Source organism: Eulemur rufifrons, chromosome 20 (genome assembly GCF_041146395.1).
Source record: "Eulemur rufifrons isolate Redbay chromosome 20, OSU_ERuf_1, whole genome shotgun sequence".
Taxonomy (NCBI): Eukaryota; Metazoa; Chordata; class Mammalia; order Primates; family Lemuridae; genus Eulemur; species Eulemur rufifrons.
Window position 1 is genome coordinate 23,738,414 of NC_091002.1, and position 16,188 is coordinate 23,754,601.

General features: G+C 39.1%; 1 pseudogene; it reads right to left on the reverse strand.

The window, feature by feature from the left end:
- Positions 1 to 4,425, reverse strand: part of LOC138400701 (ribosome biogenesis protein BRX1 homolog) — a 32,253-nt pseudogene extending 27,828 nt beyond the window's left edge.
- Positions 4,426 to 16,188: the final 11,763 nt, after the last annotated feature.

Consider the following 16,188-nt stretch of genomic DNA (forward strand, 5'->3'; position numbering starts at 1 on the left):
TTTCCTTCCTTTTTGCTTAGCAATATGATTGAATTTATAGTATCTCTGTAAAGCCTCTTGATGATACAAAGTCTTAACCCAAAGAGGTAGGTCTTGAGTGAGAATATTTCTAACACTAGGGCAGGCAATGAACTGAAGCATTTTTTAGATTGGGTTGGCTTTCCTAAAGGTCTGAAATCACATAAAGCAAACATTTAGGTTCTCAATGACATCCAAAATATTAATTCATTCAATTTTGACAAATACAAATATTTGTTGAGCATCTGTTTTGTGCCTGGCATCATGGGCACTGGAGATACAATAGGAAACAAATTGGACAAGAACTCTGCCCTCCTGGAGCTTATAGAAGGAGGAGCTTACTCCTTTACTACTTTGTAAATCCTTCCTTTCTTAACGTTACTCCAAGTGAAGGAGAAATGAAGTTATGGTCATTTAAACAGATATAAATAACAGTCCAAGACTCAGGTTATCATCTCATTATCCTGAATTATAGTCACCACCAGACTGGCAGGTCCCACCACCCACAGATGGAACATATTAGAAAAAAATAATAATAACAACAACAAAACAATAAAAAATTATACAAATAAATAACAATATAGCATAACTATTTACATTGTATTAGGTATTATACGTAATTTAGAGATGATTTAAAGTATATGGGAGGATGTGCATAGGTTATATGCAAATACTATGTGATTTTATATCACGTAAGGGACTTAAGCATCAGTGAATTTTGGTACCCTTTCGGGTACTGGAACCAGTCCTCCTTGGATACCAAAGGATGACTGAACGAGCTGTTTTACCCTCTAAAATGATCTGAATATGGTCTAGCCCAACAGTAACAATAATGACAGTTACCAAATAGTGATTTCTTGCCATATGCCAGCCACTGTCCTAAGTGCTTTACATAGCTTATCTCATATAATGCTCACAATGACCTTATGGAATAGGTATTATCTTTATCTAACAGTTGAGAAAACATGGGCAAAGAGCAGTTAAATGACCTGTTTTGAACTATTTCACTATACTGCTTCTCTTTTTTTTTTTCAGACAGAGTCTCACTCTCCTGCCTGGGGTAGAGTGCTGTGACGTCAGCCTAGCTCACACCAACCTCAAAATCCTGGGCTCAAGCGATTCTTCTGCCTCAGCCTCCCGGGTAGCTGGGACTACAGGCATGCGCCACCGTGCCCGGCTATTTTTTTTCTATTTTTAGTTGTTTGGCTAATTTCTTTCTTTTTATAGTAGATGTAAGGCTGGTGGCAGGTACCCCTCCCTTCCCTAATGAAAAAAGACGAAGTCCCTCCTATCCCTCAATACCCACCCCAAAGCTGAAACAAAGAAATTCCTTACTCCTCACACTGACATCTCCCGGCCAAAGAAGCTCCCATCCCCCAGTCCTAAGAACCTATATAAACCCACTCAGACTTCTGGGCGGGGCGGATTCTCTAGTTCCACTCATGGGACTGTGAGGCTCGCCCGGGTCCCTCTCTCGGGGACTTGTTACCCCCACCCGGGAGTGCTCCAATAAAGCCTCTTTACTTATCCCTTTCAACTCTGCTCGTCTTTCTCTGGCGCCGGCTGCTTCAAAGAAACCTTACAGTAGAGACGGCGTCTCGCTCTTGCTCAGGCTGGTCTCGAACTCCTGAGCTCAAGCAATCCTCCCGCCTCGGCCTCCCAGAGTGCTAGGATTGCAGGCGTGAGCCACCACACCCCACCTATACTGCTTCTCAATTGTCCCTTAATACCACATAGAGGGAAATGTAGTTGTTGGATACTTTCTAGGTGTGCAGCCCTGGGCTCATCCTATAGGGAAAACAGAAGTAGAAAGAAGATTTTGTTCTTGATTTCAAGGAGCTCATCTCCCATCCTCTTAGATGGGTCAAGGAAATATTTCAATGAAGAAATAGGAATAGAGGTGTTCAGAATGACCTTGGTGTCAGACTATAAGTCAAGGCCAGAGTCAGGGCTGAGACATGAGCCTTCTAGTGTTGAACTGGCAGTGGTTCTTCTCTCCCTCTCAGAGGATCCCAATCCTGCCCCAACTTCCCCTCTTTTAATTTCTACCGAATTCTCCCTTGCCATTCCAGGAACTCCAGAGGCACCGTGGGGATCCCAACCTGATTTTTTTTTTCTTTTTTTTCCCAGCCTGATTTTATGAAGGAAACAATGGGAGTGAGTTTGAGGTACTTGCCTTTGGCCTCTGCAATCTGGGGGTTTGGAGAGTTTGAGTTGAATCTGACAGTAAGAGAAACATTACATTTCCAATATGAAAGGAAAATCTTTAGGGAAAGGTTTTCATGCCTCCTCAGGAACAAGTGAAATAAAGGGCCATCTTTCTGAGGCCCAGACCATATGACACTCTCTTCTACCACAACTATTTCCTTGTTTTTACAGAACTAATCGCCTCATAATTTGTTGAAAGATTCAGTGCTGAAGAATAGACAATAGGAACACATATTGCTACTAGGTTTCATGGGTATTCTGAACTTGTAAACTTATTGGAGATATCAGAGGGTGCTGTGATTCAAATCTACTGTTTATTACTTGACTTCCTACAGTCACAAGTTGTTACAGAATAAGCCTCAAGTAGTTTTTGCCTGGTTGTCGCCTTCATAACACATCTGACTGCCCAGACCAGGTGAGGGATCCCTGTTATACACTCTCATAGCAATCTTTACTTTTCTTTCTTAAAGTAAACATAATTATAATTGTTTGTGTAGTTTTTTTCAATTCCTTTATTTTCCTTCTAGAGTGTAAGCTTCATGGGGGAATGCATTTAAATGTTTATTCACCACCACTGTGTCCCCAGGTCCCAGTGTGGGACCTGGTCCCAGAGATGCCCAATTAATGTATGGTGAAGGATAAATGAATATATGATCTGGAAATCATGGAATTGAAGAACTGAAAGAGGCTTTGTTTAGTCCAATTCCCTTAGGTTATAGAACAAAAAACCAAGTTCCAGAAAAATGAAGAGCTTTTCCCATTGCTACATACTGTTTTGTGGCAGAATCTATGCCCAAACTGATCCTTTTAATTCCCTTTTATCTACATTATTGTACTTACCATTACTTAAAAGTAATAAAGGCATTAACCAGTAATTATAGATTCAATGGTTGAATAATGTCCTCCCCAAAATTCGTGTCTACTCAGAACCTCAGAATGTGACCTTATTTTTTTTTTTTTAACTATTCCCTAACTGATTTTTTCCTTTTCATTCACCAAAAGAGCATCTGCTATAAATACAGTCATGTGCTGCTTAACGACAGGGATATATTCTGAGAAATGTGTCATTAGGCGATTTTGTCCTTGTGCAAACATCATAGAGTCTACTTACACAAACCTAGATGTTATAGCTTACTATGCACCTATGGTATATTGCTCCTAGGCTACAAACCTGTACAGCATGTTACTGATCTGAATACTGTAGGCAATTGTAATACAATGGTAAGTGTGTATCTAAACATAGAAAAGGTACAGTAAAAATATGGTATAAAAGATAAAAATATCTGGGCGTAGTGGCTCACGCCTGTAATTCCAGCACTTTGGGAGGCTGAGGCAGCAGGATTGCTTAAGGCCAGGAGTGAGACCAACCTGAGCATGAGGGAGACCCCATCTCTACAAAACATAGAAAAATTAGCCAGGTGTGATGGCATGCACTTCTAGTCCCAGCTACTTGAGAGGCTAAGGCAGGATGGCTTGAGCCCAGGAGTTTGAGGTTGCGGTAAACTATGATGATGCCACTACACTCTATCCTAGACGACAGAGCAAGGCTGTCTCAAAAAAAAACAAAAACAAAAAACAAAAAAAAAAACCACAAATAAATGGTATGCCTATATAGGGGGTGCTTACCTGAATGGAGCTGGCAAGGCTGGAAGTTGCTCTGGGTGTGTCAGTGAATGAGTGGTGAGTGAATGCGAAGGTCTAAGACTTTAGGGTACACTACTGTAGACTTTAAAAACATTGTACACTTAGGCTACACTCAATGTATAAAAAATTTTTTCTTTCTTCCATGAATTAACCTTAGCTTATTGTAACTTTTTTAATTTTTGAAAACTTTTTGACTCATAATGCTTAGCTTAAAATATGAACACATCATATAGCTGTACACAAATACTTTCTTTCTTTATATCCTGATTCTATAAGCTTTTTTATTTTTAAAAGTTTTTTTTTTTCTTTTGAAACCTTTTTGTTAGAAACTAAGACACAAACACACACATTAACCTAGGCCTACATGGGGTCAGTATCATCAAGATCATTGTCTTCTTCCTGCACATCTTGTCCCACTGGAAGTTCTTCAGCGGCAATAACATGCACGGAGCTGTTGTCTCCCATGATAACAATGCCTTTGTCTGGAATACCTTCTGAAGGATCCACCTGAGGCTCTTCTTGAGGAGACGGCACTCTTTTCAGAAATTTGTCCATGGTGGTTTGCTTGGTTTGTTTCTTTTTTAAAATCATAGATGTGCTTGTAAGCAGATAATGCATCATGAACATTCTTCTCTATTAATTAAAACCTTTTGGTGTTGGGGTCTGTGTTTTCAAAGTTTTTAAGGAGGTGGTTGAGGTCTAAAAAAGCTTCTGCTAAATGCTTCACGGTGATTTTTCTTGTAGGTTCTTTTTTTCTCTTACTTCTTCTTCAGCTGTTCCAGTTCCAGTTCCAGTTCCTACAACTCCTCATTAGTCAGTTCCTCAGTGTCAGTTCCTAGCAGCTCCTCAATGTCATCCTCATCCACACCCAGGTTAAAGTTGTTGGCCATCTCAATCACAGCCTTGTTGATTTTTGCAGCCTTCTCATCCTTGGCAAATCCTTTGAAGTCATGGACAAACCTCCTGGGTGTCTTCTTTCAGATGCCATTCATACACTTCTTGGTGACATCACCCCAAGCCCAAACAAGGTTTTAATGCAGTCACAGATGTTGTAATCCTTCCAGAATTGTATCAGTGTCTTTCTCAGTTGTTGCAATAGCCTCGGCAGTGGTCCTTCTCAGGTAGTAGATGGCTATAACTTCTTGATCCGTTGGTTGGATCAAAGAGGTGGTGTTTGGAGGCAGAAATACCACTCTGATAGTGGGATAAAGATCATCAACATAATCAACAATAACCAAAATCTCGAAAGGTATGGTATTCTCCTAACAGTACTTCTCCATTTCACTGGCATAGCAATTTGGGAGGACATCTTGGAAGAGGAGCTGGGTCATCCAAGGCTTCTTATTGTTGCTGTCATACACTGGCAATGTGTACTTCTTTATATGTTTGAAGGCCCTGAGACTCTCATTGTTTCAGATCACAAAGAATTTCAATTTGTAGCCTGCTCCATTGCCCCCAAGCAACACTGTTACCTTGTTCTTAAAAGCCTTGAGGCCGGGCGAGGTGGCTCATGCCTGTAATCCTAGCACTCTGGGAGGCCGAGGCGGGTGGATCGCTCGAGGTCAGGAGTTCGAGACCAGCCTGAGCAAGAGCGAGACCCCCGTCTCTACTAAAAATAGAAAGAAATTATATGGACAACTAAAAAAAAATCTATATAGAAAAAATTAGCCGGGCATAGTGGCACATGCCTGTAGTCCCAGCTACTCGGGAGGCTGTGGCAGTAGGATCGCTTAAGCCCAGGAGTCTGAGGTTGCTGTGAGCTAAAGCTGATGCCACGGCACTCACTCTAGCCTGGGCAACAAAGTGAGACTCTGTCTCAACAACAACAACAAAAAAAAGCCTTGAAACCTGGCATTATTGGCCTCTTTATGGATGAAAGCCCTTTCAGGCATTCATTTCCAGAATAGGGAGATTGCATCCAAATTGAAGATTTGCTCTGGCAAGTCATTTTCCTCCACAATCAATTTATCTAGAGTTTCTAAAAATTCTTCAGCTGCCTTCACATCAGCACTCGCAGACTCACCTCTCATTCACGTTACGTAGTGTAATGAATAATGATTCTTGAATCATTTAAACCGCCCAGAGATAGCAGTAAATTGAACATCTTAGTTGGGTCTTTTCTTTTTCTTTTTTAAAATTTAAGTAGAGAGTTTATTTGGGCCAAATTTGAGGACTGCAACCTGGGAGCATAGAGTTGTCTTGAATATGTCCCCAGCCTTTTCTTTCAACATCACAAACACACTTTTTGCTTTGACTATAATTATCATGGTACTGAGAGGGATACGCTACTGTATCTGGTCTTCAATCCAGGTCATTAGAAGTTTTTCCATATTTGATATAGACTCTTGTTGAATTTTTGTTAATCTTGTTGCCTTCAACAAAGCAGATCCTTTAACAGTTTTGGTCACTTTGTTCTTGTTCTTCAAGATTGTAGCTGTTAGGTTTGTTCAGGGTGGGAACCCGAAAAGAATGAAATGCGGTTAATGGAAAACAGATTGTGATCATAAAGCCTGTGAAACAATAGCCACAGGGGTCTGGAGAGTCCAGAGGTTTTAAATCTAACTCTGATCACAGACAGTTGCAGCAACACTGGCATTCCTATCCCCCATGATAAGGATCAAGCTAACCCCCCATCTCTGCAGGATGAGACTGATGCAGGGGTCCCAGAAATTGGTTGTTTGAAAAGAATTTATTACAGCAGCTGTTCTGGCCCAGTTGCTTTAGTCCTTCCGGAAAAACCTTCTGTAAAACCCAAGGCTTTTCCCTCTCTCATGGTGGGTGGATGCTCTTTTAGACCTATACCCATCTGCACCCAGATGCCCAAATAAATGGCATTTTGCTACAGCTGAGGCTTCATGTGTCTCTCTCTTGGCTCCAGACTTAACATTAGCTATGGTGGAATGGGACATGTCTGACTGGTGAGCAATAGCCATCACTGATTTTTGACCTTGGTAGTCCTTAATCACTTTCAGTTTCATTCCAAGTGAATCACTTGACCTGGCTTCTTACTGGCAACATTACCTGTAGATTTGGTACACTTAGGAGTCATGATGAACAAAACAACATGAGATTAAATCAAGCACAAGATAAAATGATGCAATCAAGAGATGCAGTAAACATGAGATGTATGAGGCTGCTGCTGCTGGCATAAGATGGCATACATGTTTTACATGTTTTTACGGTAAACTTTTTTTTATATAAGTAGAAACAGTATACTTTAAAATAATGTAAAAGTATGGTAAATACATAAACCAGTAACAGTCATTTATTATCCTTATCAAGCATTATGTACTGGACACAATTATATGTACTATACTTTTATGCAACCGGTAGCACAGTAGGTTTATACCATCATGAATACTCACCACAAACACATGAGTAATGCATTGTGCTAAGATGTTATCAACAGCTATGACGTCACTAGGCAATAGGAATTTTTCAGCTCCATTATAATCGTATAGGACCACCTTTGTATATGTGGTCGATCATTGACCAAAATGTAGTTGTGCAATACATGACTATATAATCTTTTCTCTAAGTAGATCCTGTGTTTAAGATAGTGATTTGGGATTTACTAAGAAGTTAGATGTCAGGCAGCTTGCTTGTTGAACTCAAGATAATAACAACATAATAACTAAATTTGATTGACAGTTTACTCTGTGCCAGGCTTTGTGCTAAACAGTTTATGTGATTTATCTCATTTAATGCCCATAGCAACTCTAGGTGCTATTATTTTACAGATGAGGAAGCTGGAATTTGAGAGGTTAAAAAACTCATCCAGGGTTTTACAGCTATAAAATTCTTTAGTAAAAGGTGAAAGATGGCTGGGCATGGTGGCTCACACCTGTAATCCTAGCACTCTGGGAGGCCAAGGTGGGAGGATTGCTTGAGCTCAGGAGTTCGAGATCAGCCTTAGCAAAAGCAAGACCCCATCTCTACTAAAAATAGACAAATAAATTAAAAGTAAAAGGTGAAAGATTTATATAATCTGAAGAAAAACCAGAGTACAGCTATAAAATTGATGAAGCTGGGGTTCAAACCCAGGAAGTATTATTCCAGTGACTTCCTTCTTAAACAGCATTCCATAAGAAGAGCTCCATGCTATTCTTTTTTTTTTTTTTTTTTTTTTTTTTGTTGAGACAAAGTCTCACTTTGTTGCCTAGGCTAGAGTGAGTGCCGTGGCGTCAGCTTAGCTCACAGCAACCTCAGACTCCTCGGCTTAAGCGATCCTACTGCCTCAGCCTCCCGAGTAGCTGGGACTACAGGCATTCGCCACTATGCCCGGCTAATTTTTTCTATATAGATTTTTAGTTGTCCATATAATGTCTTTCTATTTTTAGTAGAGACGGGGTCTCGCTCTTGCTCAAGCTGGTCTCGAACTCCTGACCTTGAGTGATCCACCGCCTCGGCCTCCCAAAGTGCTAGGATTACAGGCATGAGCCACCGCGCCCGGCCCATGCTATTCTTTTTATTCTCCCAAATGAAATTTGCTTTATTGTTTTTCTTCTGCTTATAAAAATTAGTATGTTTAATCAATGCTCATTATAAAAAATCAGACAAGACATAAGAATTCAGGCGAAAGAGAATGACTAGAAATCTAGTACCCATAACTAACCACTAACCATATAATCATTTAAATGTATTTCTTGCAAACTCTCCTTCTATGCATATATACCACACATGCCCTTAAAAAAAAAGAAGAGAGGGAGCATCATACTACATGTAGGGAAATAGTATAGTGAGAGGTTCAGAATTTAGGCTCTGGAATCGGCCAAATTTGGTTATAATCTCAGTTTATGAGTTTGAAATCTTTTTGTAAAAACCTTTTGAAGACTTCTTTAATATTTAAGTAGAAAGATTTATCATAAGATTTGGTAATTAAGAATGGGATGCCAGTTCAACAACTAATTTGGGGAAAGTGATTTAACTTCTCAGAATTTCTGCATGTTTAACAATAAAATGTGTACCACTAGTAAACCTTACCTGCAAACTCACCCTGAGGATTGGGATTGGTCTCTTATATGTGAAAATGCTTTGTAAAACCAGGAATTAAGCAAAGTTAAGTTGATGTTAAAATAAATGTAAAAAATGTACCTCTCATTAAAGGAAAGAATTTTAGGACAGGAAGTATTTATCCGTAATTAACTTTTAAATGAATATAGCTCATCAAGTAGGATTTTTAAAATATTTTAAGGGCTGATTACATATGTCTATATATTCCATATATTCCTCTGTGTTATTATTGATAAACACAGGGAGTATTCAAAACAAAAATTTACATACTCAAATAATCATTCATATTCAAACATTATTACAGTTTAGAAATCTAAGGTATTTTGGTCCATTTGAATGAAAATAACATATAGAAGATTGCAGGAATAAAATGACATGCACCCGATACCTATTATTAAGATTTAAGAGATATTTTCATATTGCTGTATTATGTTTAGATCTTTCTTTAGGAAAACAAAAATGTCACAAAACAATTGAAACTTAGGCCTCCTTATGTCATCTCCCTTCACCTCTTTCCAAAGGGATATTCACTCTCCTGAAGTTGGAGTGTATTATTCCCATACAGATTTTTTTTTTTTTTTTTTTTTTTTGAGACAGAGTCTCACTCTGTTGCCCAGGCTAGAGTGCCGTGGCATCAGCCTAGCTCACAGCAATCTCAAACTCCTGGGCTCAAGCAATCCTCCTGCCTCAGCCTCCCAAGTAGCTGGGACTACAGGCATGCGCCACCATGACCGGCTAATTTTTTCTGTATATATTTTTAGTTGTCCAGCTAATTTCTTTCTATTTTTAGTAGAGACGGGGTCTCACTCTTGCTCAGGCTGGTCTTGAACTCCTGACTTGGAGTGATCCACCCACCTCGGCCTTCCAGAGTGCTAGGATTACAGGCGTAAGCCACCACGCCCAGCCCCCATACAGATTCTTACACATCATGCACATATGTATGTACTCATAAATAACACATAGTATCATTCTGTGTTTAAAAATTTGCATAAATAACATTTTTTAAATTAATATTGTTTTGAAATTTATCAGTGTTGATACATCTGCTTAATTTTCTATTATAAGAATAAAACTGCTTATGCTTTCACACAGAATCAGTTATGTTGTTTCCACTTTTTTCCCTCATATTACAAATAGTTCATTGGCAGGCATTTTCCTTCTTTAATTAGTGCTTTTTCAATGAATTCTGTCACTGAAAGTTCAGCACTTGTCCCCAAGGCTGCATCAGAAGAACGAGGACAAGTGATTTGAGGAGAAGGAAAGTGGAGTTTATTCATTTGCCAGCAAATGAGGAGGTTGGCAGACTCTTGTCTCAAAGTACCAACGTCCTCGAGCTTCAAATCTTGAGCCAGGTTTCCATACCTCATATTCCTCATCTGCCAAATGCAGATAATAATAGCACCATCCTTATAGGTTTGTTATGGGCATATATGACATAATACCTGTTAAGTGTTTCATATAGTGCCTGGTACAGAGTAAATATTCAATAGATGTAGCTATAATGACAACACGCAAGCTTGTGTAGCCTGCTTTTTCACGTAACATGCTGTAGACATTTTTCCATGTCAATAAATATAGATATACAACCACAATTTCAATTGCTGTGTAATATTCCCTATTAATAAAAATTTTGTTTGTAGTTTTTTATTATTACAAACAACACAGTGATGGACTATTTGTTCATTCTATTTCTAACAGCTTTATTAAAGTATAATTGACATACAATAAACTGGCATAAGGTTTATAATTTGATATATTTTGATACACTTGTGAAACAATGACCACCAGCAAGATAATGAGCATATCTACCACCATGAAAAAATTTCCTCTGTCTCTTTGCAATCCTTCTCTCCTGGCCCTCTTGCTGGGTATGCCAAGAGTGCAAGGCCCTGACTGCCCTTAACCCAGGCCATTTCTCAGGATTATGCCTGCAGTGAGCAACCTTGAGGGATAAGGTAATGTCACCCTCTAGGACAAAAACCAGAATTGCTTACTGCTTGCTATGAAATGGCATGGCCCCCAAGCTCAGGGTTCCTCTCCTATAATGCAACCCGCCACATGCATAGGCATCTACCTGGGCCATCTGTGTGTGGAGGGTAAGTTCAGTCCCAGTTTTTCCATCTTGATTGATTTTGTCTATTCTGTTTGAAGTAACAAAATTAAGGCCCTGAAGAGAAAGACGCTGTGTACTTAACCATCTGTGAGGGCCAAGCAAATACGATACTAAATTGTTATCACTAGCATAGTTGGTGAATTTATAGTATTATATTAATACTTCTTAGATAATGTAATCAAGTGTCAAAAGCATGTTTTTGGAGTTAAAGCAAGACAAATTTGGGTGTAAATTCCATCTTTATCATTAACTAGCTACATAACCATGGACAGGGAATTTTAGCTCCTTAAGCTTCAATTTTCTTATTTGTAAAATGAGGATAATACCTTTCTACTAGAGTTGTTGTGAGCATTAAATGAAATAACAAATACAAAGTGTCTATCCCAATAGTAGTACATAGTAAAATCTCAATAAATGGTAGCTGTTATTATCAAAGGCATTTGCCTTACTAGTACCATCAGTTTTTACATAGATACTCAAATTTAATAAACTACAAGCCAGGTGAGGACATTGTTGCTTTATTGTAAAGCTGTCACTTGTCTTAAATTTTGTGACTTTCTTGGATGACACTGCCTTGCAGATAACTTATGATGAAGTTTTTCTTTTTCTCTTTTTTTTCCTTTGGTTTTTAATTTAATAGGACTCCTGGGACAGGCTTTTGTTTTCTTTTTCTTTTTTTTTTCCTTTGGTTTTTAATTGAATAGGACTCCTGGGACAGGAGATGAAGTTTTTCAATAACACTTCCTGAGTAAACCAAATTTGCACTTATAATGACCCAAGAAAATGCATTAGCGAATTAATATAAATTATGTGCAAAATACACAGGTAGAATATTTTTGCAAATATGGTTAGCTGACATAGGAAACACATGTTCTAAGATAGTTGCACATCTAGTTACTACATAAATATTTAAAAATCAGTGGTTTTTTTATATGCCAATAACCCATTAAAAACTACAATGGCGGCCGGGCGCGGTGGCTCACGCCTGTAATCCTAGCGCTCTGGGAGGCCGAGGCGGGTGGATCGCTCAAGGTCAGGAGTTCGAGACCAGCTTGAGCAAGAGCGAGACCCCGTCTCTACTAAAAATAGAAAGAAACTATATGGACAACTAAAATATATATAGAAAAAAAAAAATTAGCCGGGAATGGCGGCGCATGCCTGTAGTCCCAGCTACTTGGGAGGCTGAGGCAGAAGGATCGCTTAAGCCCAGGAGTTTGAGGTTGCTGTGAGCTAGGCTGACGCCACGGCACTCTAGCCAGGGCAATAAAGCAAGACTCTGTCTCAAAAAAAAAAAAAAAAAAAAAAAAAACTACAATGGCAAAATAAACAAATCCCATTCACAGAAAAAACAATAACAAAAATGAAATAATTAGGAATATACTTAAGCAATTATGAGAACCTATATGAAAAATGCTATAAACTCTACTGAGAGACATGAAAAAAAGTTGAATAAGGGGAAAAACAAGCTATCTTTCTCGATGGTATGAATTATTATCATTATTATTATTATTATTTTTAGACAGAGTCTCACTCTGTTGTCCGGGCTAGAGTGCTGTGGTGTCAGCCTAGCTCACAGCAACCTCAAACTCCTGGGCTCAAGCAATCCTCCTGCCTCAGCCTCCCGAGTAGCTGGAACTACAGGCATGCGCCACCATGTCCGGCTAATTTTTCTATATATATTTTTAGCTGTCCAGATAATTTCTTTCTATTTTTAGTAGAGACGGGGTCTTGCTCTTGCTCAGGCTGGTCTCAAACTCCTGAGCTCAAACGATCCACCTGCCTCGGCCTCCCAGAGTGCTAGGATTACAGGCGTGAGCCACTGCACCCGGCCTGAATTATTATTATAAAATAAAAATTTCCTCAGATTAATGTATAAATTTAACATAATGTCCATCTAAAAATACCAATGTAATTTTTTTGTAAATTGTATCTGATGTTGATTTGAGAAAGACTGTGAAAATAACAAAATATTGAAAAAGAAGGACAATAAGGGGAGCACATCCTATCAAATGTTATATATGTGGTGTATGTATACCATGGAGTATTACTCAGCTATAATAACGGAGATACGACATCTCTATGGTTCTCCTGGAGAGAGTTGGAACCCATTATATTAAGTGAAGTATCCCAAGAATGGAAAAACAAGCATCACATGTACTCACCAGAAAATTGGTTTCCCTGATCATCACCTAAATTCACATCTGGGAATGATACCAATCGGATATCAGACTGAGGTGGGGGGTGGGGGGAGGGGATGGGTGTATGCCTACATGATGAGTGCGTTGCGCACCGTCTGGGGAATGGACACGCCTGGAGCTTTGATTTGGGGGGACAGGTGGTACATGGGCAATGTATGTAACCTGAACTTTTGTATCCCCCATAATAAGCTGAAATTTTAAAAAAATATTATAAAGCTATAATAATTTTAATAATATATTAATTTATATAATAATATTTAATAATATAATAATTTTAATTGTGTGGTACTGGAACCAGGATAGGTCAATAGAATCAAATAAAGCCTAAAAATAGGCTCAATAATGTTGATAAGAATTTTCTATATAACAAAGGTGACTATATTTTATGAAGCCTGTTGGTAGGCGGCAGAGGGTATAAAGATGAAAAAGATGCAATATCCAATCTAGAAGGAAGGTTGAGATGAGAGCACAACTTTTAAAATAAAATATTAACAAAAAAGGTAAAGTGGTATAAGGAATAAACAATTAAGGAACTATAAAAATTCAAAGACAAGAGAAAAAAGGCTTGGTCAGGTCTGCCCAGGCTTTGAATGCTAGATCTTGCTTTGTGTTCCAAAGATTGTCAGCACACCCTGGTTGTGCAATTTCAACCAGGATTGGGTCAGTGTGGGAGCCACAGAGGCTACTCCACCACACTTTTAAGTCATTTCATTAGAGCTCCCTCAGAAGTCCTGGTGGGATAATCCCAGGAGTCCTCTTTTGTTGTCTTACTTGATTTTCTCAAGCAAGTTCATTGAAGACCCTGGAATATGGGTAGTCCCTCCCTTTTTAACTCCAGTTCCCACAGGATCATTTAAGAAAATGTACGCATGTTTCTGATTCATTACTATGTTACGATGATCATTCTTACAAACCCTTTTGACGTCTAATAAGCCTTTAGGGGCACTCAGTAGGCCTGTCTGAGCCAGTCTGCTGGAACATGAGTCTCCTTCCCCTTCATGGCCAGTGGTGCAGGATGGCTTTGATCAGAGAAAATGGTCTGGCAGTCATGAAGCTGGGTGTGGTTAAGTCACAGGGATCCTGAGAAGGCATATGCACAGACACCAGCCCAATTATCCTTAGGAGGCAGCTCATCTTTCCCTAAATGTTTCTCAAGGGGTCTCCTGAGTACCTTCTGCATTACCATCACCTTAAGATCTTGTTAAAGATTCCTGGGTCCCACTTCAGATTTACAAGTCAGGATCTCAGGATCTAGGTCCTGAAAACATATTTTTCACAAGTTTTTCTGCATGCTAGGCCTTCTAAAATGCTTCCTTTTCTGTCTCTAGTTTTGGAGTTTCTCAATACTGCCTTCTAAGCGATGATTCTGACTCGAGGGTCCTTATTCATTTTTCAAAAGATACTTCACAAGCCCTGTGACCTAAATCTCACTGGAAGACACCTAAGTCCTAGGCTACTCGTTAGCTGTAGATCATAGAAGTTACAGCCTCATCCTCAGCCTTCAGCCTTTTCCCCCCATTCTCCTTCCTCCCTGTAGTCTACCATTACCAACCCAGTTCTTTTAGGTTTTATAAGCTGTAAGTGGGTATTTCCTAAGGTAAAAACCAATATCCTGGAGCTGAAGATTCTTTATATCCACATGCCCTATCAATCCTTTCTTTAAGATGTCCCCTGGGCTCCTTTCTTTCTATTCCCTCTGCCATACTCTAGACACCTTCATTGCCAGAATTAGCTCCACACACAGCCTCTTAATTTAAATGGTACCAATCTTCCCTTTCTCAAATCTTTCCCACCTACTATCTGCTCAAAGCCTAAAAGGATTCTTGGTATCAGCCATATCAAGTCTAAACTCCTCATTCTCCAGGCCCTTTTTAATGTATCCCATTTTGCTTATTAGACTTTATTTCCCACTATTCTGCATATGCCTTCCATTTATTGCCTATACGCATGTTCTGCTGATTTCAGCCCATGGGTCAGGTTCATCTCAGTGTCCCCAGAGCATAGTAAAAAGAGGCAGGGTAGGAGCCCAATAAATGTGAGCTGACTGAGTCAACAACTGGCATTCATTTTCCCTTTCAATGTCCTCTCTTTATTATCCCATAAATCGAGGTCTCAGATTCTGTTTGAAGACTTCCCCAGTTTCTCTAGCTCTTATGACATCATCATTCATTGGGGGAAGAAAAGGGAAAGAAAAAAGGAAGGAAGCAATAATCCACACAACAGAGAATGGGCTTTAGGAGTTACAAAAGCACAGTGAAGAGAAATAAAGTTTAGTAGTCTGATAGCAATCACTCCTTAGTTATTGAGGGAATAACTCAGTCATGGAATATTCAATGACTTTCCATAGTACTGTGTAATCTGTATCATTCCATTCAGAATACATAACACTATCCGTGTTCCTTGCTAAATGTTTCAAGTGTATTCATTCTGCTTCCCTGTGTTAATTCAGGAGTAATTTCTTCCTGCTTTCCTGATTCTCTATGTTGAGTTAAATGCTCCCTCTCCATGATCCCATAACACCCTGTGCTTACTTTTAATTCAATCTCTTTGTATTGAAAATGCCCATTTATGAGTCTGACTCACCCTTACACTATGAGTTTCATGAGAGAAGGCTCAGACTTACTTGTCTCTGTATTCTCTGTACCTTTTATAGGTACATCAATTCTGAACATATAGATGCCACATAAATGATCTCTGAAGTAAGTAGGTGTTGGCATTGGAGGATAAGGACCATGTTTTATATTTTTGGTTTTTGTACTTTGAGTACCCAGCATAGATGTTCAGAAAAAGTTTGTTAATGTTAACATTTCTGTGCTCTGTTCCTCTCACCATCCACAACCAACCTTACCTTGCCCAACAAGAACAACAACAGCAACCACCAAAACCCCTAACAACTGAGCAGTTAGTAAACAAATGCTCAACAGACTGCTATTCACTGAGATTAATGCTCTGATGAACATTGTGAGAGAGAAGCAGTAAACAAATTTATTAATT